Genomic DNA, 24,201 nt, shown 5'->3' with positions numbered 1-24,201 from the left:
GACATCAGCTTCAAGTATGGGAATCTGACACAATGTATTTCCAACCGCCTGCCTATGGAATCACCTCAGCAGTGTAAAGATGGATGGTGATTTTGATACAACTCCTACATCAACCCACTGAAATTTATATGTGGCAGAGAAACACTTTAGTGGGGTGCTGACCCCTGCCCTCCTGCCAGGTCAATAAAAGGGCTTTTGGCTGACAATGCATTTGTCTGCCAATTTCTTTGAATGAGGGAGACCCCTCAGGACTGCTGTATCCTGAGGGAACACTGTTGGCCTTGGCCTGTAGGCACCTGCACAAGCTTAAAATCAGCTGCCTCAGCTTCCAAGGACCTCTCTTGGCCAGCATCCTGACGTGGATGCAGGACTGCTGTGAGGCACTGCTGGGACCCAGCGGGACAGGACCGGCTGTCTTGTGTCCACGTAGCACACCTTACACAGCCAGGGCCATGGCTAGATGAACTGAGAGGATTCCACTGCCTCAGTGGTTCGGGCTTGACCCCTGGGAGTTTGCGAATCCAGTAAATCACTGGATAGATAAGGGGGATGAACGGGTTTATTTAGAGGGGCTTTGCTGGACCTCAGCTGGTGTGGAAGGGGCTAACAGCGAGTCTGTTAGCTAAAGGAGTGCAAAGAAGTTGAGAAGTAAGAAATTGATAAGGAGTTTTTTTAAGGTTGTTATTAAGGAGACTAAGAAAAGAGAGGAATTGAAGAAAGATAAAGAGGAAACTTTGTAACTAAACAAAGCATTTTTTAAAAGTCAATTAAAGTCACTGTTACTTTTCACTCATAGTGTTATGTTAATTTACTGTAGTCAATAGTTGAAGTAGAAGAAGTATAAACAATTAGAAAGTGTATAAAAAGTCAACCATCTTCGATAATAAAGAGTTGCCATCTAACACTGCTTAATGCCTCTACTTTGTATTGCAACCGCCTCAGCAGCGACAAGCTGTTAATGTAGTTTCTCTAGATGGGAAGCAGGCTGCTGTGGAGAATTTAGAAATTCACGAAGGAGTAAGTGGAATAGCCTGCCTTTGTGGGCAGTTCTTGGGAGCCTTGGGCACCTTGAGAGACTGGCACCCTCCATGGGCACTATTGCAGTGCGGAGTTTGTGAGAGGCGTTGGTACTGCTGTTCAGCAGGCGGCGGGGCACATGCTCTGAGTGTGGACAGAGGTTTCCTAATCAAGCTGATATTGAACCTCAGATTTTAAAGCTTGTGTGTGGAAAATCACATCTGGTACCTGTAACCTGGGGTTGCATGTGTGAGGAGAATTGGGAAAGGACTGTGAGGCTTTGTGAAGAGAGTTTTGGGTGGAAGTGAGAAGGAGAAGGAGATAATGGGAACTCACCAGAGCAAAGAAGTTCCCCGAGCTAGCCCTTTGGGATTTATCTTAACCCACTGGAAAGAAGTCACCAGTAAGGTGGGATTGGAGAACAAGAAAGATTTAATCCAATGCTGCATGCGGAGTGGCCATTATACAGGCTGGAAGACTGAGCCAAGTGGCCTCCTGCAGGAACTTTAGATTGTAATACCTTGTTGCAGTTAATGCTGTTTTTAAGACAGGAAGGAAGTAGGATGAGGTCTCTTCTGCTGGTATGTTTCTCCCCTTACGAAATCATCTGGAATGGGAGAGGGACTGTGGGCTCAGCACTCCCTCAGACCCACTGGTGTTAGCCCTTGAGAAGGAAAACAAAGGAAATAGAGGGCAAATTAAGCAAAGTTGCTCAGCATGCAGCATAGGATAGCCATGTACCAAGTCAGATAAGGTCTACCGTGCTGCAGCTCAAGAACAAGATACAATAGATTTGCTGAAAGTGCCTCCTAGAAGACGGGAGGATGAGGATGAGGATGAGGTGGACTTTCCAAAAAAATAGGACTTAGGCTTGGAAGGGACATCCGCTCAAATCCACTCCCCTCCTGGCAGTCCGGTTTTGTCCAGAACCAGGAGACAAGCAGTGTTACAGGCCACTCTGCGAGAGGCAGTGGGACCGGAAGGAGGGAGACTGATGGTTAAAGTACCATTCTCCACCCCTGATCTAGAGGCATGGGAAAGGATTGCTAAAATTACCACAGCAACCTGATACTTATTGCGAAGCATTTACAATATGTTATCAAACAACACAACGCAGATTGGAGAGACACCCAGTTATTACTGGATACTTTCACTGAAACAGAAAAGCAGCTGATCCTGAGAAGGGGCTTTGGCAGAGGATAACTGTAAAAGCCAGTGATTGGATGTAAGAGAATTTTTCCCTCTCCAAGGGACCCTAAATGGCATCCAAATATATTGGCAGAGTTACAGAAATTAGCAGATTATCAAGATTGGATAGCACTGGGAGTGGAGAGAGCTATCCCAAAGACCAAAAATTGGTCTGTCCTGTATTCTGTTAAGCAGGGGCCTTCCGAGACTCCATCTGAGTTTCTAGAGTGTCTAAGGGATGCTGTGCATCGCCATGCATCATTAGACCTGGGGTCTGAGATAGGAATTGCGGTGCAGAGAATCACAAATGGGACATCTCGCCATGATCAATATGATCAAGTGAAACCAATTTTATTGTACAGAGGCCTGTATTTATAATAAGTTCTGCTGTGCACGAGCCTCTAGCTAATGCATGATTGGTTAATCCTAGCTGTTTATGTGTCTAAAATTAAATGCCGATTGGATCACCCGATTCTTGACGCGTCTTGCTTTGGTTGTCTGGCCCACCCTGAGTTCTCTTTTTTATTTTGCTGACAACTTTGCTGACTCCTCTGACTTCTTCTTCTTTTCCTGTCATCAAGGATTCACTGACCCTGTTTCTTGAACTGGCTACTTTGTTACCAGAAGGCTGGATTGTGCATCTGCTGAATGTGTCCATTGTCCTGCAAAAAATCCTCAACAGGGGATGTCCTATTAGTTCCAGAAGCAGGGTGCAATCTATTAGGGTGGGATTTACAGGTGCAGTTAGACATTGGAGTACTCCCAGAGGAAAGAAAAATGGTGGTTAAGCTATTAAAATTAACGGAAGAGAATGAGGACAAAATTCATGAGATGGTGTGGGCAAAACTTAAAAATTGAGGTGAATTGAACATGAAATCTATAGTAATAAAAATAGTTGATGAGAACCATCCAGTTCAGGGATGACAATACCCACTCTCACTGGAAGGGAGACAAGGACTGCAACCAGGGATCCAGGACCTACTTGAGGAGGGGACCTTAGAGCCAAGTATGTCCCCCAAAATACACCCATATTACCAGTAAAGAAGTCAGATGGGACTTACAGGCTTGTCCAAGATTTAAGAAAAGCAAACCAAAGAACAGTGAATCGGTACCCAGTAGTGCCTAAGCCCTGTACACTACTGAGCAATATCCCCCCAGCACAGCAGTGGTTTAGTGTGATAGACCTAAAAGATGCTTTTTGGGCATGTCCACTGGCAGGAGAAAGTAGGGATATATTTGCCTTTGAATGGGAGGACCCCGATTCAGGGAGAAAGCAACAGCTTCAGTGGACCAGGTTACCACAAGGGTTTTCCAAATCCCCAAAGCTATTTGGTCAAGGCTTGGGAGAAGTACTAAAACTCTTCTCCATCAAACCTGAGATAAAGCTCATCCAGTATGGAGATGATTTGCTTCTCTCAGGACGGGAAGAAAATGAAGTTTGAGAATCCACCAGAGCATTATTAAATTTTCTGGGGAACGAAGGACTTTGAGTATCAAAAGGGAAACTCCAATTTGTAGAGAGGGAAGTAAAATGCCTAGGACATGTGATTTGTCAAGGGAGCCGGCAGCTGAACCCTGAGAGAATTGCAGGGATAGCCTCACTCCCACGGGCAAAAACTAAGAGAGAAGTCAGAAGGTTTTTAGGCCTGTTGGGATATTGTAGGCTATGGATTGAAGGATACCCGCAGGCCTTCAGGTTCTTGTTTGAAAAGTTAGCAGAAGAAGAGATTAGGTGGAAAGAAGACAACAAGCAAATTTTGAAGCTTTAAAGCCAAAATTAGTCAGTGCAGCAGCACTGAGTCTTCCTGCCTTAGACAAACCCTTCTGTTTGTGGATATAGAAAAAGGGGCAGCACATGGAGGGTTAGCCCAGGACCGGGGAGGATCCAGGAAACCAGTGGCCTGTTTATCAAAACTGCCAGACCCTGTCAGCTGAGGGTGGCCAACCTGCATTCAGGCAGTGGCAGCGAGCGCCCCACTCATAGAAGAAAGCAAAAAATTAACCTTTGGGGGAAAACTGAAAATATATACCACTCACTCAGTAAGGAGTATCCTGAGCCAAAAGGCTGAGAAATGGCTCACTGATTCCCAAGTACTAAAATATGAAGCCATCTTAATAGATAATGGTTTAGAGCTAGTCGTGAGTAACCAACTCAGCCCTGCCCAGTTTTAGATGGAAAACCAGGTGAGGAATTAATATATAATTGCCTAGAGGTTATAAACTATCAAACTAAAGTAAGAGAGGACCTAACAGATCAACCACTCCAAGGCGGAAAACGATTGTACATCGCTGGATTTTCACGGGTAATCCAGGGCACAGGGTATTGGGGTGGGCTATAGCAGATGAAGAGTTAGTGGCCCTAGAAAATGGAAAGTTACCTTCCAACTGGTCAGCCCAAGCATGTGATATGTATGCTCTAAAGTGAGCTCTGGAAATATTAACACAGAAAAGAGAAACAATATATAAAGACTCAAAATATGCTTTTGGAGTAGTGCACACCTTTGGAAAAATTTGGGAAGACAGTGGGCTATTAAATTCAAGGGGAAAGGAAGTAAAAACTTATTTTAGAAGTGGTAGAAACTTTACAATAACCAGAAGAAGTGGCAGCAGTATATGTTAAAGGACATAAAAAAGGAGTGACTCAAGAAGCACGAGGGAACCATTTACAGATTTAGATGCTGAGAATTCAGCCGAATCAGGGACAGAAAAACTGATGATAGCATTAACCCTTTTGAGAGAAATTGAAGAAGTCCCTGTATTCAGTGAGACAGAAGAGAAAGAATTCCTCAAAACAGGAGCCAAGAAAGATAACAAAGGGAAGTGGAGATTAGCAGATGGGAGGCAAATGTTGAATAAATCCCTTGCCAGGAAAATGCCTAAAGGCAAACATGGGACAACATACTGGGGTACACAAGCACTAAGTGATCAATTTCTAAGGGACTGGGCCTGCATAGGAATTTTTGGGATAGCTAAGCAGGTAATTGAAAGGTGTGAGATATGCCAACAAGTAAATGAGAAGGTCATGAGGAAAACACCAGGGGAGGGCGAGAACTAGCCTTACAGCCCTTTCAAAACATCCAAGTAGACTTTACCGAGCTTCCCCAGGTACAACGGTGGAAGTTTTTACTAGTGATAGTAGGTGACCTGACTCATTGGGTAGAGGCGGTACCCACGGTTAAAGCCAATGCCAATGTTGTGAGTAAAACACTTCTAGATCAATCATTCCCCGATATGGGATGTTGAACAGGATTGATTCAGACCAAGTGTAAGGCCCTCTGAAGCCCCCACATTTGCCTACCGATTGCCACGAGGAGAAACCCCTTCCCCACTGCAGTACCGGCTTGGAGAGAGCGGCAGTGCAGGTGCAGCTGCTGCACTGATACGTTAGCTGTTCCGAACAAGGCTGGCAAGGACTTGGCAAGGAATTGGCACGGACTTGGCAAGGAATCAGCAAGGACCTGGCATGAACCCAGCAAGGAACGGCCTACTGCATATTTGCCCACTCACCTTTTGAAGCTGAATGAACTTTGGGGTGACCCTAGTGGTCTCTCACTGAAGACCTCTCATCTGCCCCATTACCACTGTGACAGACGGATGGAGATGGAAAACCCTCCTCCTAAGGTCTGAGACTGAGACCCCTATCACAGGGAGTGGGGAAACCACTAATAACATGACCTGTTCTTCTTCAGTAATTCCAATGGACTTATTCTTCATTGTGTTTGTCCTGCTTCGGTGGTTTCAGTGGACTCACCTGTTCCCCCGCAGCAATTACAATAGACTCTCATTGTCCTGCATGTTCCCCCCTTTTTTCCTCCGTGGACTATAACTGGACCCCTGAGTTGACCAGAACTTTGAAGACTTCCCCGACACGACCAGACGGATCCCCATCGTCCGGACCAGTGAGGATCTTGCCTGTGTTGGTAGCTATTCCCATCCCCCTCTTTTCTCTCTCTCTCTCTCTCTCTCTCTCTCTCCATCCTTTTATCTCCTTTCTGATCCCCACTATCGCATTTACTGTTTTGGCCCCTAATAAAGGTGCATTTGTTGTGATTACCTAATAGTCCCTTGTTGTTTGCCTTTTTGCACTTTTGGGATTGGTGAAAAGAACCATCACGACACCCCGCACAAGCGGATCGTGACACCAAGGAGCTCATTTCACCTCTGAAATATTGCAAAAATTTGTTCAAACCCTGGGAGTAAATGGGAATTACACACTCCAAGGCATCCACAGAGTTCTAGTCACATTGAGAGAATGAATCAAACTCTTAAAAGGGCTCTAGATAAGCTGATGTTTGAAACCCAAATGTCATGGATGAAATGTCTCCCTTTGTCCTTATTATGACTTACAACTCATCCCAAGTCAGATCTGGGGGTGTCACCCTATGAAATGTCGTTTGGGTTACCCTTTTTGACCTCACCCCAGAGGGTTGCCATCTATGAGGAAGGGGAAGCCAATGCCAAGAAATATGTTATGTCTATAGCAGAAACCTTAGAAGGGCTAAGACATAAAGGGGCTATTCCTCAAACAGCCACCCTGGATTTCAGAATCCATAACATTAATTCTTGGGGATTGCGTGATGATCAAGTCATGGAGAGATCAGCCTTTAACTCCTCAATGGGAAGGTCCCGTTCAGGAACTGCTCACCACCGAATCGGCCGTGTGAACTGCAGAGTGGGGATGAACTCATGCCAACAGATGGACTCATGCCAACAGAGTTAAAGGCCCAGCAGGAAAAACACAAAGAATGCACTACATATAACATCCAGACCAGGTGAAATGAGATTGGATCTCAGGCAGAGACTGAAAGACAACCAGAAAAACACCAAGACGCCCAAAGTCAAGCTTCCACCAACCAGTTTGTGAACTGTCTTCCTGCTTTCATGGATGAGAATTACCAGCACCTGTTGAGGAGAAGTACACAAGGGACTGTAAAAGGTAATGGGACAGCTTCTTTAAGAAAATAAGACAAAGGAAGGAGGGCAAGACCCCTTTGTTCACTTCCAAGAAGATGGCATAGCCCTGCTCTGGGTAGCAACCCCGTAGGCATGGTAAGGTAGGGACAAAAGGCCATATCGGACCACTGTCATTCCCCAACTGTCTTTGAATACAACAGGGACTGGAGGGCGAGACTGAGCTGGCCTCTGGACCCCTAAGATACAATGACTATGGGTAGCAACCACATAGGCATGATAGATGGGAGTCAAAGCCATCCTGGACCTCTGATAGGCCCTTTTGTCCATTCCAAATAAGTGTGTCTAAGGAAAACCTGAGACTTTTCTCCTCTTCCCACTGTCCTTGCCCACATCAACAGATGCTAGTATGACTCTTTCAAGAGAGACAAAATTTTTACTTAAATGTTCAAGCAAAATGACTTATAGAAAAAGAAAATGGGGGTTTGTTATAGATGAGTAATCCTATGGTTGACTCTCACAGTTAAGGGGTGAATATTAAGTAGATGTTAAGAGAAGTTGTGTAGGTGGATAGTTATCTTTCCCTTCCCCCTTGCATTGTTATCATGGGATGCCCTCAGTAGTCAGGGCACTTGGGATGGTCGGCTTGTTGCTATGACAGCGCCTGAGCTCCAATCAAGCTGTAAGAAAGTGATCTCCACCACTGGACAGCGAAGGAGGAGTGGATTGACAAGACTTTGGAAGGGGCTGGAGCTATAACAGACAGAACATCCATTTTGTAGATGAGCACATGGTGACTGAATCCTTTGGTCCTGGCACTGTATTCTTTACTTTATTAACTTTTCTGTTGTATTTTGATAAGGTCTTAAAACCATATACATTTTTGAAAGTGAAAATTGTTTCTCACATGGGGTTGGGGAATGTGGGGCAAGGTTGTCCACACTGGGTCAGACCTCAAGGTAAAACTTCTCTGACCTGGCCACACCTCCTTAGGAGTGGCCCTACATCAATATCAATCACAGAATGCAGCAATCAGCTCTTCTCAGAAGAGTACAGCAATAAAAGACACTCTTTAAAATAGGAATACATATTTCTTAGAAGCTCTTAGACATACTTCTCCATAACTGTAAAAGGAAACCTTCCAGATGAACTGCACTAGAGCAGAGGGAAATCAAAGCACAGCCATCGCTTCTCAGGACTTGCTTCATCCTAATGAGCCCCGTGGTGCATTTGGAGCTGAGCCCTGAAACCTCAGGGCCTGAGAGGAGATTGCACAAACCTGTCCAGGAGTCAAAGTCAGAGTAAAAACCCAAAGTTTCTCAAGCCATTAATGGGTGCCACTGAGGTCCATCCCCAACACAGGCTCCTCATGGACTTCTTGGAGGAGAGAATTGGAGGACAGGATTGCACAAAAACCTCTCAGAGACTCAGAGTGAAAAGGACAATCCAAAGTACCTTAAACTCCTTGAGTATCTCAAAGCATCAATGAGCCCCACTGAGTGTCAGTACAAAGCTCTCAGGGGGCTAATTAAAACAGATAATTTCAGGCTGTGACTGCACAATCTTTCTCACAGAATCTGTATAAAAAGGGAAACACCAAGTACCTTAAAAGAATGGCAGTACCTTGAAGCATTAATGAGCCCCACTGAGTGCTGTTCCTGACAAAGCCTCTCCAGGGACTAATTACAGCAGATAATTGGAGGCCATGACTGCACAAAGCTCTCAGAGACTCCAAGGCAAAAGCCAAAGTGCTTTGAAAAACCTGCAGTCCTTGGGAGCATGAAGGAGCCCCCAGGGCCATTCCTGAGCAAGGCTCCCCAGGGACTCCTTCCAGCAGATCCTTTAGGCCACTGGGATGTGGGCTAGGGGGGATGCTGAGGGCAGGACAAGGGGCTGACAGTGCCCAGCCTGGCTGGGGCTGTGCCAGGAGGCCCCAGTGCCTCAGGACAAGGTGTCTCCTGACAGCCCTTGGTGGCACAGAGCCTGCTGTGCCCCAGGGCACCAAGACTTGGCTTCTCTTTGTCCCCACCTGTCATCAGTGCCTCCAGTTCTCTGCTCTGCCTGGGGCCTGGGGACACTTTCTCAGTCGTGTCCCTCAGTGGGACCCATTAAAAGTCAAAGAAACTTTGCAGTTGGATTCTGACTTGGAGTTCTTGAGAGGTTTCTGCAGCTCCCTCTCAGGGCCTGATGTTCAGGGCCTGAGCACAAAGCCCCAGAGGGTCATTAAAGTCCTTGTGCTGTGTCTGTGCTGCTGAGCTGGGCCGGGCTCCTGGCACAGAGGGTGATCCTGGTAACCAAGGAGAGCTTCAAAAGCACATTTCTCTGGATGAGCAGCTCTTCTCCCAGCCCAGCAGGGCTGGGGCACTGCCTGCAGCCAGCCCGGGCACAGCACAGAGGCACAGAGAGCTTCCATCAGTCAGGGCTGGGAAGGTGCTGAGAAGTGCCTGGGGCAGAATCCCTGGCAGCCCTTGGCACAGGAACCTCTGGCTGCAGGACAATGCAGCTGCAGCTCCTGGAGTGATCTCCTACAGCTGGAACATCCCAATGCCCACAGACCCTGTGAGTACAACTCTGAGTATTTCTGGTGCAGGTCAGGTGAAATGCTCATGAAGCTCTGACATGCTGAGGGGTTCTGATCAGTCATAGAATATTTCCAAGACAATGATTTTGGTAAAAATGAGCACATTTCCTAAAACTTTGTATTCAGTTTCCTACTATTGAAGAATTGCAGGGAGGGGGGATAAATATTAATGGTTGATTAGGAATTTTGACAAGCACCTGAGACATCCAAACTGTTATTTTTAGTGATCACTAGGTTCACAGGAGATCCCTAATGTGCTTGCAGCCACTCTGCCCATGGACAGCACCAGCATCACCTCTGCTGGAGCCATCAGGCTCAGTCTGAGCTGTCCTTTCTCCAAGCTGCAAACAGAACCTGCCCCCAGCCAGTGCCCTGCAAACAGGCAGGGTTCTGTCAGGCCAAGGAGAGTGCACAGAGATTTGGGGTCTGTGAGTGCTGGCAGGGAGAGCTCAGGCACAGGGAAACACCTGCAGGAGGAAAGTCCCCAGGAAGCAGAGAGAAGATCAGGGAAGGAGAGAAAACAAAACCCAGAAATGCTGTGGCAGGGAGAGTTTAGAGATGTCCAGGGGATCCCCTCCAGTGCAGCCCCTCCCTCTGAACAAGCCCCCTCCCTCCTGTCCCCCCAGCCAAGCCTCTGCCCTCAGGGCCGGGGCTCCAAGGCGTGCAGCCCCTCCTGTGCAGGCAGAGCTGCAGCAGAGCCGTGGGGCAGCTCTGCAGCCCCGGGCCCAGTTCCCTCTGCAGAGCACAGGGCTGGGAGCAGCTGCCCGGCACTGGGGGCTCTGGGAGGGGGCACAGCTGGCTCAGGGTGACAGCTGTCCCCAGTGCCCGGCTCTGGGCAATGCTGTCAGTGCAGCCAGGGAAGGAGCTGCATCTCCCTGCATCCAGTGCCATCAGAAGGACACTTGGAAGTCTCCCTGAGATTCCAGTCCAAGCTGGGAGCTTCAATCCAGGGTGCAAACCTGTCCTAGAGCATCTCTGAGTTACAAATGTGAAGCAGGGCTGTGGTGGATCCATCTGTCTCAGTAGCACCATAGCGTTTTTAAAAGAAACATGAGAGTGTGAACATCCTTCATTTGAAAAAGTGAAAGCCCAGAGAAACTCCAAAGAGAATGAAGTGACAGACCATCTCCCCTCAGTCTCCACTCATAATCTTCCCTCAGGGAACTCTGTTCTACCAGAGAGATGCAGGAATGTTGAGTGTTTCTGAAATCCAAGAATACCAGGAGAGACATGGGGGGAGCTTAAAATGAAAATCTCTAAACTCTTAAACACAGAAGAGTGTCCGTGTGTGTTACAGAGGAGGGTGTATGGGAAATGGCTTTGATTTTGGTTACAGGTATCTCCTCTAACTCTTCAATGTCCTTTTCTCTATGAACAGGTCCCCATGTGCAGCCACAGCCAATGTCCAACAGCAGCTCCATCAGCCACTTCCTCCTGCTGGCACTGGCAGACACGCGGCAGCTGCAGCTCCTGCACTTCTGCCTCTTCCTGGGCATCTCCCTGGCTGCCCTCCTGGGCAACGGCCTCATCATCAGCGCCGTAGCCTGCGGCCACCACCTGCACACGCCCATGTTCTTCTTCCTGCTCAACCTGGCCCTCAGCGACCTGGGCTCCATCTGCACCACTGTCCCCAAAGCCATGCACAATTCCCTCTGGGACACCAGCACCATCTCCTACACAGGATGTGCTGCCCAAGTCTTTCTGATTTTCTTCTTTCTTGCAACAGAGTTTTATCTCCTGACCATCATGTACTACGACCGCTATGTGTCCATCTGCAAACCCCTGCACTACGGGACCCTCCTGGGCAGCAGAGCTTGTGCCCACATGGCAGCAGCTGCCTGGGCCAGTGCCTTTCTCAATGCTCTGCTGCACACGGCCAATACATTTTCCCTGCCCCTGTGCCATGGCAATGCCCTGGGCCAGTTCTTCTGTGAAATCCCACAGATCCTCAAGCTCTCCTGCTCCAAATCCAATCTTAGGGAACTTGGGCTCATTGCAGTTAGTGTCTGTTTGGCATTTGGCTGTTTTGTGTTCATTGTTTTCTCCTATGTGCAGATCTTCAGGGCTGTGCTGAGGATCCCCTCTGAGCAGGGACGGCACAAAGCCTTTTCCACCTGCCTCCCTCACCTGGCCGTGGTCTCCCTGTTCCTCAGCACTATTATGTTTGCTCACCTGAAGCCCGCCTCCATGTCCTCCCCATCCCTGGATCTGGCCCTGTCAGTTCTGTACTCAGTGGTGTCTCCAGCCCTGAACCCCCTCATCTACAGCCTGAGGAACCAGGAGCTCAAGGCTGCAGTGAGGACACTGATGACTGGATGCTTTCAGGAACATTAAACTCCTGGCCAAATGACTTGCAATAATAGTAATCTTTGGTACTTCCTTTTGGTTTCCTTTTGGAGGTTCTTTTTCTTTGTTTTACATTTTAATGTTTTCCACAAAGAAATGCCATTGTTTGTGCCATTTCTCATTTTGTTTCTCTCCACCTTCCCTGTGGCCACAGACTGTGTCAATGAGGGGCTGTGCTCTTGGTGGCTTTAAAGGAAGTCAAGGATCTCCCAGCAGAGTTTTCTGCAGAGATGCCCTTTTGTTGCCTTCTCTGGAGCTGCAGCAGCAATGTCTGTGTGCAGAGCTGGGGGCAGATCAGTGCTGGCACAGCAGCCCTGGTCCTGCTGCCCACAGCGTTCCCTGCAGGTCCCTTTTTTCCTGGCTGCTGTCCTCAGCCTGTAGTGCTGCAGGGGTTGTTGTGGCCAAAGTGCAGGACCCAGCACTTGGACTTGCCAAACCTCACCTTGTTGGATCTGGCCCCTGGATCCAGCCTTCCAGGTCCCTCTGCCAAGCCCTCCTACCCTCCAGCAGAGCAACACTCACATCCAGCTTGGAGTCATCTGCAAAGATGTCCTTGGTTCCATGGGTCCCCTCAGTGTCACAATGTCCCTTTGGTTACACCGGGCCTTGCACTGTCACACTGGTCTCCTTGGTTCCATGGGGCCCCAAAATGTGACAAAGGACTCCTTGGTTCCATGGGGCTTCACAGTGTCACAATGTTCTCATTGGTGCCGCAGTTTCACAGTGGCCCCTTGGTTCCATGGGGCCCTAGAGTGTCATAGTGGCCCCATGGTTACATGAGGTCCCACACTGTCACAATGCTCTCTGTGGTTCCACAAGTCCCCTCAGTGTCACAATGGACTCCTTGTTTCCACGAGGCCACACAGTGTCACAACAGCCTTCCAGATTCCTTGAGGCCCCAGAGTGTCACAGTGGTCCCTTGGCTACACAAGGTCCTGCAGTGTCTCAATGTCCCCTTGGTTCCATGAGGCCCCGCAGTGTCAGAACGGCCCCTTGGTTCCACTGGGCCCTAGACTCTCCCAAAGATCTCCTTGGTTTTGCAGTGTCAAAATGGTGAAACCCCTCGGTTCCAGGAGGCCCCGCAGTGTCACAATGGCCTCTGTGGTTCCACGAGGACCCAGTGTCACAGGTGACTCCCTGGTTCCATTTGGCCCCAGAGCACCACAATGGAGCCCTGGTTCTATGGGGCTGCACAGTGTCACCATGGTCCTCTTAGTTCCACGAGGCTCTGCAGTGTCACAATGGCCCCAGAGTGTCCCAGTCATCACAGAATGACAGAATCAAATAGGCTGGAAAAGACCTTTGGGATCATCAAGTCCAACCAATGCCCTAAAACTGCCTTGTCACCCAGACCATGCCACTAAGTGCCACTGGAGAGGGACAGTGACTCTGCCACCTCCCCCCTGGTCTGCCCATTCCAATGCCCACTCACCCTTTCTGTGAAGAACTTCCTCCTGTTGTCCAGCCTAAACCTCCCCTGGTGCAGCTCAAGGCTGTGTCTTCTTGTCCTGCCCTCCAGCAGATCCACACTCACACCAGCTTGGTGTCATCTGCACATTTGGTGATGGTGGGCTCGATCCCCTCACCCAGATCATCAGTGAAGATGTTAAACAGGACTGGGCCCAACACAGATCCCTGGGGGACAGCACCAGGGACTGGACACCAGCTGGATGCAGCACCATCTCCACCACTCTCTGGGCCCAGCCTCCAGCCAGCTCTTCAATCTCCCAGTGAGGAGGAACCTGCCCAAGCCGTGGGTGCAGCTTTTCCAGGGAATGCTGTCAGAGACAGTGTCAAAGGCTTTGCTGAAGTCCAGATGGACACATCCACAGCCTTTCCCACATCCATAGCTGGGTCACCTGGTTATAAAAGAAGATCAGGTTGGTCAGGCGGGACCTGCCCCTCTTAAATTCACACTGGCTGGTTCTGATCCCTCGGCCATCCTGTGGGTGCCCTGTGATGGCACTCAGGGTGATCTGTTCCAGAACCTTGCTGGGCACTGAGGTCAGGCTGACAGGCCTGGAGTTCCCCAGATCCTCCTCCCAGCCCTTCTTGGGGATGGGCTCACACTGGCACCTCCAGTGCTCTGGGACCTCCCTGGTGAGCCAGGACTGATGGCAAATGATGGAGAGCAGCTTGGGGAGCTCATCCACCAGCTCCCTCATCCCCCTAGGATGGATCCCATCTGATCCCATACACCTGTGAGCATCTGAGTGGCCCAGCAGGTCCCCAGCTGCTTCCTTCTGGATTACAGGGGCCTGTTCTGCTCTCTGTGCCCATCTACCAGCCCAGGAGAACTCTTGTCCTGAGGACAACCTGTCCATATATTGAAAATTGATACAAACAAGGTGTTAAGTAGCTTGGCCTTTCCATTATCTTTAATTATTCTATTTTCCACAGCATCCAATAAAGAGTAGAGGTTCTCCTTATCCTATCTTTTGTTATAAATCTTTTATAAGAACATGTTTTATTCTTTTTACAGAAGCTGCCATGTTAAGTTTTAATTGAGATTTCACCTCTCAACTTCTCTTTCTTCATGGCCTAACAACATCCTTAAACACTTCCTGAGTTGCCTATCCTTTTTTCCCTTGAGTTCCCACAAAAGCTCCATGGGCAGTCAGGGCAGTCATTTTCCTCACCAGCTCATCTTTGGCCACACTGGGACAGGCTGCTCCTTCCCCCTTAAGATTACTTGCGTGAAATGTGTCCATCCTCCCAGGACCCCTTTGTTTTTAAGGGCTGTTTCCCTTTAAAAAATCAGTACCTGATTCAGTACTTCCCAAATCTGCATCCTAAATAGGCCAAAGTCTGCCCTTCCTAATTCCAGTGTGGAAGTTTTGTTGCTGCCCCTCCTTCTTTCATAGAACATTGAAAACTTGATTATTTCATGGTCACTGTGCCCCAGGCAGCCAACGACCCCCACATCTGCCACCAGCCCTTCTCTGTTTGTGAGCAGCAGGAGACAGAGCTTTCCTTGAGAGTGGGAGTGTTACCAAAAATTCGGTAAAACAGAAAACTCCTTCACACTAATGCAGCATTAAGAAGCAGCATTCTTTATCCAGCCGGGTGCACGGGGGATAGCTCCTCCCAAAGCCGAGCATGCTGAGTACAGGAAAGTTTCTGTTCATATTCTGTATTTTGCAAACATATTCACTGATTGTCCTGGACTAAACACACATCTGATAATAATTTCCCCAGAATCATTAACATACTTTCCCTCCCCTTTTCCCATGCTCTCTTCTGTCCTGGGGGTCTCTCTGGTGGTCCCTGGTGGTCGTGGACCCCAATGTTCCCATGGGCCTGGCTGAGCTGGCAGGACACTGAGGCTGGTGAACTTCCAGTTCCCCTTCTGACACAATGGGCATTGTGTGGTTTCCATAGGCCTGGGGTTTTGGAGAACAAGCTCCAGGTGTCAGCTCACCTGGTGGAGACAATTTATCATCTGGTAACATGAGGTCACAGAGTGGGCTAAGACATCACATGAGTGATCTATGATGGAATGGTCCATGACATCACAGAGTGGTTTATATGAGGTCATCAAGAAGCTATGACATCATAGGTCATCTCTGTGACATCACAGAGCAGGCTTTGGCATCACAGGACAGATGTCTGACATCACAGAGCAGATTATGACCTCACAGAGCAGGCTGTGATGTCACAGAGGGGCTGTGTGACATCCCAGGAGGGCTGTGTGAGGTCACTGGGTTGGTCACTCCGCCCCAGCTCCCCCTCACAGTTTCTCCCAACAAGTCCAATGCTGTTCATGCCCAGCGGGGTCCCTGTCCCCTGGTATCCCCCCGGTCCACCTGGAGCCACAGCCTCCACCAAAGGATGTTCCACAGGATCCACCCCAGAGCCTGACATGGGGAAAAGGGGCCAGGGCTGTGTGACCAGGACATCAAGGACGTGGATTATCCAGGTCCCTGTGGCCTGGGTTGGGTTCCCAGGGCAGGAAAGATGTCTGGCAGTTGGAGCAGGGTTAGGGAAGGGCCTCCAAGGTGGGGCTGGAGCCCTTGGGCCGTGAGCAGAGGCTGAGGGAGCTGGGCTTGTCCAGCCCGGAGCAGGGAAGGCTGAGAGGCTCCTCATCCCAGCCTGGCAGTGCCAGCGAGGACGGGATGGAGAACACAGAGCCAGGCTCTTCACCGGGGGCCTGGTGGGAGACAAAAGCCAATGGGTTGAAGGGGCAAGAGGGGAGATCAGCCAGGCCAGGAGGAGATGAAATGAGTCAGGCTGGTTTCAGCATTTCCTCAACACCAAAAGCAGCCTGACCTCCCTTCTCCATCCGCCACTGACAGCTTTGCAAATCAGGAATTGTTGGAGCTGTTTTGCCCCCACTCCAGGACAAGCATCCTGATACAAGAACTTAATTGTGTTTATTATCTATCACAGAACCACGGCTGTCTACAATCAATTCTAGTATGGAAATCACTTGTGGATCGTGGACTCATCAGACACTGCTGGGACATTGCACATAGCTCAGGGAAGAGTGTGATTGTTATTAAATTGTGTCCTGTTCAACCATGGTCTGTTGGCCATGAAGAGAAACTTTCTGTGCCTCTGACTCTCACCAGTTCCTGACCCCCAAAGGACACAAACCTGATGAGTTGTGGTTCCCACTCCAGTGGTGGCACTTGGACCTCCCTCCATCCCCAGAGCAGAGCTCCCTTGTCCCAGAAAGTCCCTGGCAATGCAGGGATGAAGGAAACAGGACAGGCTGTGGGGATCAGGGGCAGGGCACAGCCAGGGATTTGGGGTGGTTGTGAGCCCAGGGCAGGACCCGGCCCTTGGCCCTCGTGAACCTCATCCAATTGTCCTGGGCCCATGGCTCCAGCCTGTCCAGATCCCTCTGCAGAGCTTCCTGCCCTCCAGCACAGCCACACTCCCACCCAGCTTGGGCTCACCTGGGAACTGCCTGAGGGTGCCCTCGATGGCCTCGTCCAGATCAGCAATAAAGAGATTTCACTGACCTGGCCCCAGTCCTGAGCCCTGGGGACACCCCTGGGTGTGACTTCATTCCTCAGCTGCTCTGAGTGCCAGGGGTTGGATGAGGGAAATGGTGGGGAGGGGTTGGGGACAAAGTGTTATTGATTGTCAGCCATGAAGGGTCTTGATTTTCACAATCATTCAGACTGCATTAGGAGGTGCTGGGGGTCAATATCAATTGGACATTGCTGATATCCATCTCTAAACAGGAAAAACTGGAAAAGAAAACAGGACAAAACAGTTCTCTCTGCATAGTTTGCAAAACAGTATATTCACTTTAAATACATTACTGAAATCTGTCTAATTCATCACAGAAGAATTGAAAACTTCAGTTATTCCCATGGGCTTTTCTTGTTTGGAAGTTTTAAACAATTCTTTATGAGCCTTTCTCACTGAATTCCTGAACTGAAGAGCTCAAGAAAGAAGAGGCCTGTGGAGTAGTAAAATTCATCAGCAACCTCCAAGTGGCTGAGTCTCCATCCCCATCAGAGAAGCAATGAACAGAAATGGGCACAGATTAGATTGTCCTAGATTAGGGCAAATTTGGGAGAAGACCTCCGGAAGGAGCCCCCAGAAAGCAAACCTTCACGGCCCCTTCCCCACCTGGTTCGGGAAGAACTCCCTGGGAGAGTAGTGGAAAAAACCCTGTTTATTTAACAAGCAAAACACTCCCCAGTACAAAAACAACACCAGATGACAAAACTCTTTCACTGTTCTGAAGAGATGACAAATTCAGAAAGTCTCTCCTGGGGGTGATCGCCCAGTTCTCGGTCTCTGGCGCAGGGGATGGCTGCTGCAGGTCACAAAGTGCAGGCTCTCGGTGTCTCTTGGTGTTTCCCAGGTCCCGGTCTGGAGCAGGTTCAGATGCTATTCAGGAAAGGGAAAGGGAAGGAGGAAAAAAAACAATCCAGGGTAAAAATTGGACTGCCTAGCCTAGCTAAACTAACTAATAAGCAAAAGCAAAAGAAAAGCAAAAAGCAAGCAAGCAAGCAAGCCAAGCCTCTCCTAGACACAGACCATGGGGGGAGATGAGCCGGCTAATAAAAAGACAAAACAATCCTTGACTTTCAGAGTCAGTCCTGAAGGTGCAGAACATAATATCAGGCATAAACAGAACACATGACTGGGGATACAAGCACCATAACGTCACCCTAAGACAGCTTTGTGGCTGCCCCAGCTCTGGGATGGGCCCTGGGCCTGGAGCAGGAGCAGCTCTGGAGGGCCCCAAGGCTGGGCTCTTGTGCTGGCCTGGGCAGATGGGATGGCAGCAGGGGCTGCAGAGCTCTCAGCACCTCAGCCCGAGGGGAGCAGGGCACCGAGGGAGCCTCCTTTGGCCTTGGCCAAGCCCCTTCCCCCATGGCTGGGGCTGAGTCCTGGCTGAGCTGCAGCTGCTGCTGTGCCCTGGCCAGGGGCTGAGGCCGTGGGGCCAGTGGCCAGAGCAGCCTGGGCTGAGCAGAGCTGTGGGGCCAGAGCCGGCTGGGCTGTGCTGGGGAGAGGCCCTTGGTGCTGCACAGAGCTCAGGGCAGCTGGCAGAGCTTGCAGGGAGCTGGGCTGGGCTCAGAGAGCCTGGCACAGAAACCATCAGTGTCCATCCCAGCCTGGCTGAGCGTGCAGGGCAGGACTCAGCCCAGGCCTTGTGGGGCAGGGCCAGCGCCTGTGCAAGGCACGGAAAACAGGCAAGTGCCCGAGAGAGGAGGCTGCTCTGTGCCCTTGGGGGCATGGACACAGCAGGAACACTCAGGAGCCCAAAGAGCCTCCATGGCTGTGCTGGAGACCAAGGCTGGAGCAGGGAAATGCAGGGCTGCTGCGCCATGGGGAGGGCATTGAATTCCAGCACACACCTCAGCTCTCTGATGGTCCCGGCACCATGCTGGGCCCTGTTTCAGGCTGGAGCAGAGCAGATGTTGATGGCACAGGAGCCCTGCGGGGCTGGCAGGGACCTGCAGCTTGCAAGGTGCTCTGCTCTCCCTCAGCTCCTCTCTGAGAGATCCAATCCCAGCTCGGCACCTCAGGGCACAAGTGGCACTGCCTGGTCATGGGCACACGGCTGATGTCTGCCTGGAAAGGGGCACAGGTGTTAATACTTGTACATTTCATGATATGCAAGCACATTTTTAGTATCTGGGTCACTTCAGTACTTTTAAGAAACATCAATTTTCTGATGTACTGATGGCAGAAGGAAAAGAAATACTGATCTTCCCGTCTCCTTGAGTCACCAATATTCTGTTTATTCTTTCCTCTCCCTCTTCCTTCAGGTGTTTCCAGTTCTTCTGTTGAAATGGCCATGTCTAAGGACATCTCTGCACTAGACCAGGTGGATCTATGTACTTCCCGTTGCACCTAGATTTCCCCCTCCAGATGCTTTCTGGTCATTCAAATGTCTCTCAATGGACTGGTTTCACTGTTTTGCACATCAGGGAGTGGCCCAATTTTTTGAAGTTCAAATAAATATGAATTATATCTTACTATTTTAAAATCTATCATAGAATTACATTTTCTTGTTTCTTTGTCTAAAACTGTTCCTGTACAGAAATCCCTTGGGGATGGGGTCATGTCAGATGCTGCTGGGACATCACAGAGAGCTGAGGGAAGAGCTGTGATGGTTATTAAACTGTTCAAATGTTCAACTTGTATTTGTTGGCCGGAAAGCTTTCTGTGCCTCTGAGTGTCACCATCCCTGAGCCCAAAGGATACAAACCTGATGAGTTGTGGTTCCCACTGAAGGGACACTTGGACCTTGGCTCTGCACAGGAGAGCTCTTCATCCCCTTTCCCTCTTTTCCTCCCTCTGCCCATGGAGGGAGCTCCTGACTTCAGCCTGTGACTCGTGTGTGCAAAGAGCAAATCTGGGCAGAATCGGGGCAGGGAGGGTTTGGGGGGACCTTGGGATCTGTACTGGGCACAGAAGGTGTTTTCCATTGCTCTGGGACTGTCTGCTGTGCAAAGTGGATTTAATATCCAGCAGAGGAATGACTTTTGCATTTGGTGGACCTGTGCCTTCCCTTGGCTTTGTTGGCTGACAAGAAATTAACATCCCTCTGTGTCTCTGGCAGCTCCTTCTCCAGGGAAAGCAGGGGGGAGTTGGAGCCAAGGAGCTGAAACCTGCAGGTGCAGCCTGGGCTGGAGGGAGCTCAGATTTGCACAAGGCTGCTCTGAGTGCCAGGGCTTGGATGGGAAAAATGTTGGGGTGGGGGTAGGGACAGAGTCTGACTGATTGTCAGCCATGAAGGGTCTTGATTTTCATATCTATTCCAACTGCATGAGGAGGTACTTGGATTCACTGTCAATTGGAGATTGCACATATCAATGTATTACAGAAAAAAAAAAACCAACAGGACCTAAAAAATCTTTTCTCACTGTCTTTTTAAATGTAGTGTATTCACTTGGAATAGGCTTCTGAAATTGGTCTAATTAACCACAGAAGGTTTTAATGCTTCCATTATTCCCAGAGGCTTGGTTTGTTAATCTGTTCTGAATGTTAATGAGCTCTGGGACACTGAATTGCTGAAGTGAAGAGCTGAAGGCTGAAGAAGCCTCTGGAGCAGTAAAATTCAGCAGCAGCCTCCAAGTTGCTGAGGATGTCAGCAGCCCCCGCTGAGGCCATCCCTGCCCAGAGACCGTGGGGGAATGGGCAGACAAGGAGAGCGTCCCTGGGGCTGGGGCAGCAGAACTCAGAGGCACCAGCAGCTCCAGCTGGGAAATGGAGTGTGGAATGTGGCTGTGAAAGCCCTGCCTGGGCTGTGCCAAGCAGGACACACAAGCCCTGACCCCCATCCCCCAAACAACTCTCTCAAGGAGACATTTAAGAGGAATTACAATTGTTTGTGTCCTCTGAGTTGGATGCACTGGAGAAATACCAACAAGAGATTCTCAGGAGTTCCAAACAGCAAAACAGCCTTTACTGGCAACTTGAGAAGATCAGAGAAACTTTGGCAAAAGGTTTAATATAACATTCAATGAACAAAAAACACTTCTCAAAGCATTAACTTGGCCCATTCAAATTCACAAACTCTAAGCCTGTTCTATTTTAAGTTAATCAAAATTTGTGAGGGGACATATATAGAAGAAGAAGACACAGAAAGAGAAAGACAAAAAAGATACACAGAAGCACACACACAGCTACCAAATCCTGGGTTCCAGTGGCATTCAGATAGAAATTCCAAGAGAACGCAGGGTCAAGATGTGTCATTGCCTTGTGGTCAGCCATAAATACCCCTTGGTGTTCCGGGGCCCTTCCCCAGGTGGGACTTGGGGTCATTTGGTCACTCAGGAGCTGGGCTGGGGGCTCCAGAGGTGGCTGTGGAGCATTGCCTGTGCTGTGCCAGGGACTGGCAGACACTGCTGGGCTGGGATAGAGGCTCTGGGGGGATTGGGGTTCCAGGGCAGGGCAGGGCTGGGGTTCCAGGGCAGGGCAAGGCTGGACCTGCCCCTTCCTCCCCACACATGAAATGTTTCCAGCCAACAATCGCCTACAGTCTGTCACAACAGGCAGTGTTGGAGGTGAAATCCCAATTCTGGCCATGGGCACTTGGACAAGAAGGACAGTTCTTTTCCATAGCAGTGAAAGCCCCAGTTCCCGGTTCATTTCTGGTTTGATTTCCTGGATTTTGTTTGGTTTTGTTGTTGCTTTGTTTCCTTGGTGTGCCTGAAGTGTCCAGTCAGGAGCAGAGTGACTCTTGCCAAGGAACTTTGTGGTGCTGTCAGTTAATATTAAATCTGGTTGTTGCTGATCCCTTGCTGGGGATTTTTTCAGCGCTCTCAAGCCCTCGTTGATAACAGAGTGAAGGAGCCCTGGCCCAGGCTCTGGCCCTGGGGGACACGGGGACGCTTCCAGGGGGTCCCTGTCCCCCTGTCCCACCCCCCACAGCCCCAGCCCCCGTCCCCGTGTCAGGCTCTGGGGTCGATCTCGTGGAACATCCTCTGGGGGAGGCTGCGGTGCCGGGGGCGGGGAGACCTGGGGGGACAGGGGACCCCGCTGTGCACGAGCAGCGTTGGACTTCTCTGGGGGAACTGGGAGGGGGGGCCGGGGTGGAGTGACCTCCCCTGTGACCTCACACAGCCCCTGTGATGTCACACAGCCCACTCTGAGATGTAACAGGCCACCTGTGATTTCATACAGGTGCCCTGTGATGTCACAGCCAGCTCTATGATGTCACAGCCACCTTTGTGATGTTATGCAGCCTCGCTGTGATGTTGCAGCCTGCTCTGTGATTTCTCAGTCAGCTCTGTGATGTCACAACCCCCTCTGTATTGTCTCAGCCTTCTCTGTGACATCACACAGCTCTGTGATTTCACAGAGCCCTTTTCTATGATGGCAGTCTTCTCTGAGACCTCACAGCCCTTTCTGAGATGTCACACAGCCAGCCTGTAATGTCACAGCCAACTTTGTGACATCACAACCTCCTCTGTGATGTCACAGCCTGCTCTGTGATGGCAGAACTCACTTAACATGTCACACAGCACCTCTGTGGGCTCACAGACCCACCCTGTGATGTCACAACACCTTCAGTGATGGAACACAGCCACCCTATAATGTCACAGCACACTCTTTGACCTCACAGCTTGCTCTGCTCTGTGATGTCATACAGGCATGCTCTGATGTCACAGCCTGCTCTGTGATGTCACATAATAAGCCAGTGATGTCACAGCCTACTACATGATGTCACAACCTGGTCTGTGATGTCACACAATCACAGAATTGTTGGGTTGGAAGAGACCTTCAAGATCATCAAGTCCAACCCATGCCCTAACACCACCTCAGCTAAACCATGGCACTGAGTGCCACATCCAGTCTTTTTTTAAACACATCCCATGGTGGTGACTCCACCACATCCCTGGACAGACAATTCCAGGAATTTATCACCCTTTCCATCAAAAACTTTTTTCCTAATATCCAACCTAAATTTCCCTTGGTACAGCTTAAGACACTGTCCTCTTGTTCTGTCAGTTGCTGTGAGCACAAAGAGACCGACCCCCACCTGACTGCAACCACCTTTCAGGGAGTGTAGAGAGTGATAAGGTCACCTCTGAGTCTTCTCCAAGATAAACAACTCCAGCTCCCTCAGTCGTTCCTCATCGGGCTTGTGTTCCAGACCCCTCACCAGCCTTGTTGCCCATCTCTGGACGCACACTAGGTCCTCAATTTCCCTCCTAAATTGGGGGGCCCAGAACAGGACACAGCACTCGAGGAACGGTGCCAGTACAGAAGAGGAATGCCAAGCACACCAGTGCCAAGTACAGGGGAAGAATGACCTCCCTGCTCCTGCTGGCCACACCATTCCTGATCCAGGCCAGGAGCCATTGGCCTTCTTGGCCACCTGGGCACACTGCTGGCTCATGTCCAGCCTGCTGTCGACCAGTGCCCCCAGGTCCCTTTCTGCCTGGGCACTGTCCAGCCACGCTGTCCCCAGCCTAGAGCATTGCAGGGGGTTATTGTGGCCAAAATGCAGGACTTGGCACATGGATTTATTAAATTTAAACTTATTGAACTCTGCCATCTATCCAGCTGTTCCAGGTGTCCCTGCAGAGCCCCCCTACCTTCCAACAGATGGACACACACTCCCAGCTTAGTGCCATCTGCAGATTTTCTAATGAAAGCCTCAATCCCCTCATCCATGTTGTCAATAAAAATATTGAACAGAGCTGGCCCAGCACAGAGCCCTGAGGGACAGCACTGGTGACTGTCCCCAGCTGGATGCAGCACCGCTCACCACCACTCTCTGGCCCGGCCATCCAGCCAGTTCTGAACCCAGCACAGAGTGCTCCTGTCCCAGCCGTGGGCTGCAGCTTTTCCAGGAGTGTGCTGTGGGAGACAGTGCCAAAGGCCTTGCTGGAGTCCAAATAGACACATCCACAGCCTGTCCTGCATCCACCAGGAGGGTCACCTGGTCATAGAAGGAGACCAGGTTGGTCAAACACGACCTAGCCCTCCTAAACCCCTTCTGGCTGGGTCTGACACCCTGGCCATCCTGGAAGTGCTGTGTGATGGCACTCAGTGTGAACTGTTCCATGACCTTACCGGGTACTGAGGTCAGGATGACTGGGCTGGAATTACCAGGATCCTCCTTCCCACCCTTGCTGTGAATGGGTGTCACATTGGGCAGCTTCCAGTCATCTGGAACCTCAACAGTGAGCCAGGGCTGCTGGTAAATGATGGGGAGCAGCTTGACAAGCTCA

The sequence above is a fragment of the Anomalospiza imberbis genome, unplaced genomic scaffold (genome assembly GCF_031753505.1).
Source record: "Anomalospiza imberbis isolate Cuckoo-Finch-1a 21T00152 unplaced genomic scaffold, ASM3175350v1 scaffold_191, whole genome shotgun sequence".
In the NCBI taxonomy this organism is placed as follows: domain Eukaryota; kingdom Metazoa; phylum Chordata; class Aves; order Passeriformes; family Viduidae; genus Anomalospiza; species Anomalospiza imberbis.
This window is presented reverse-complemented; position numbering follows the sequence as displayed.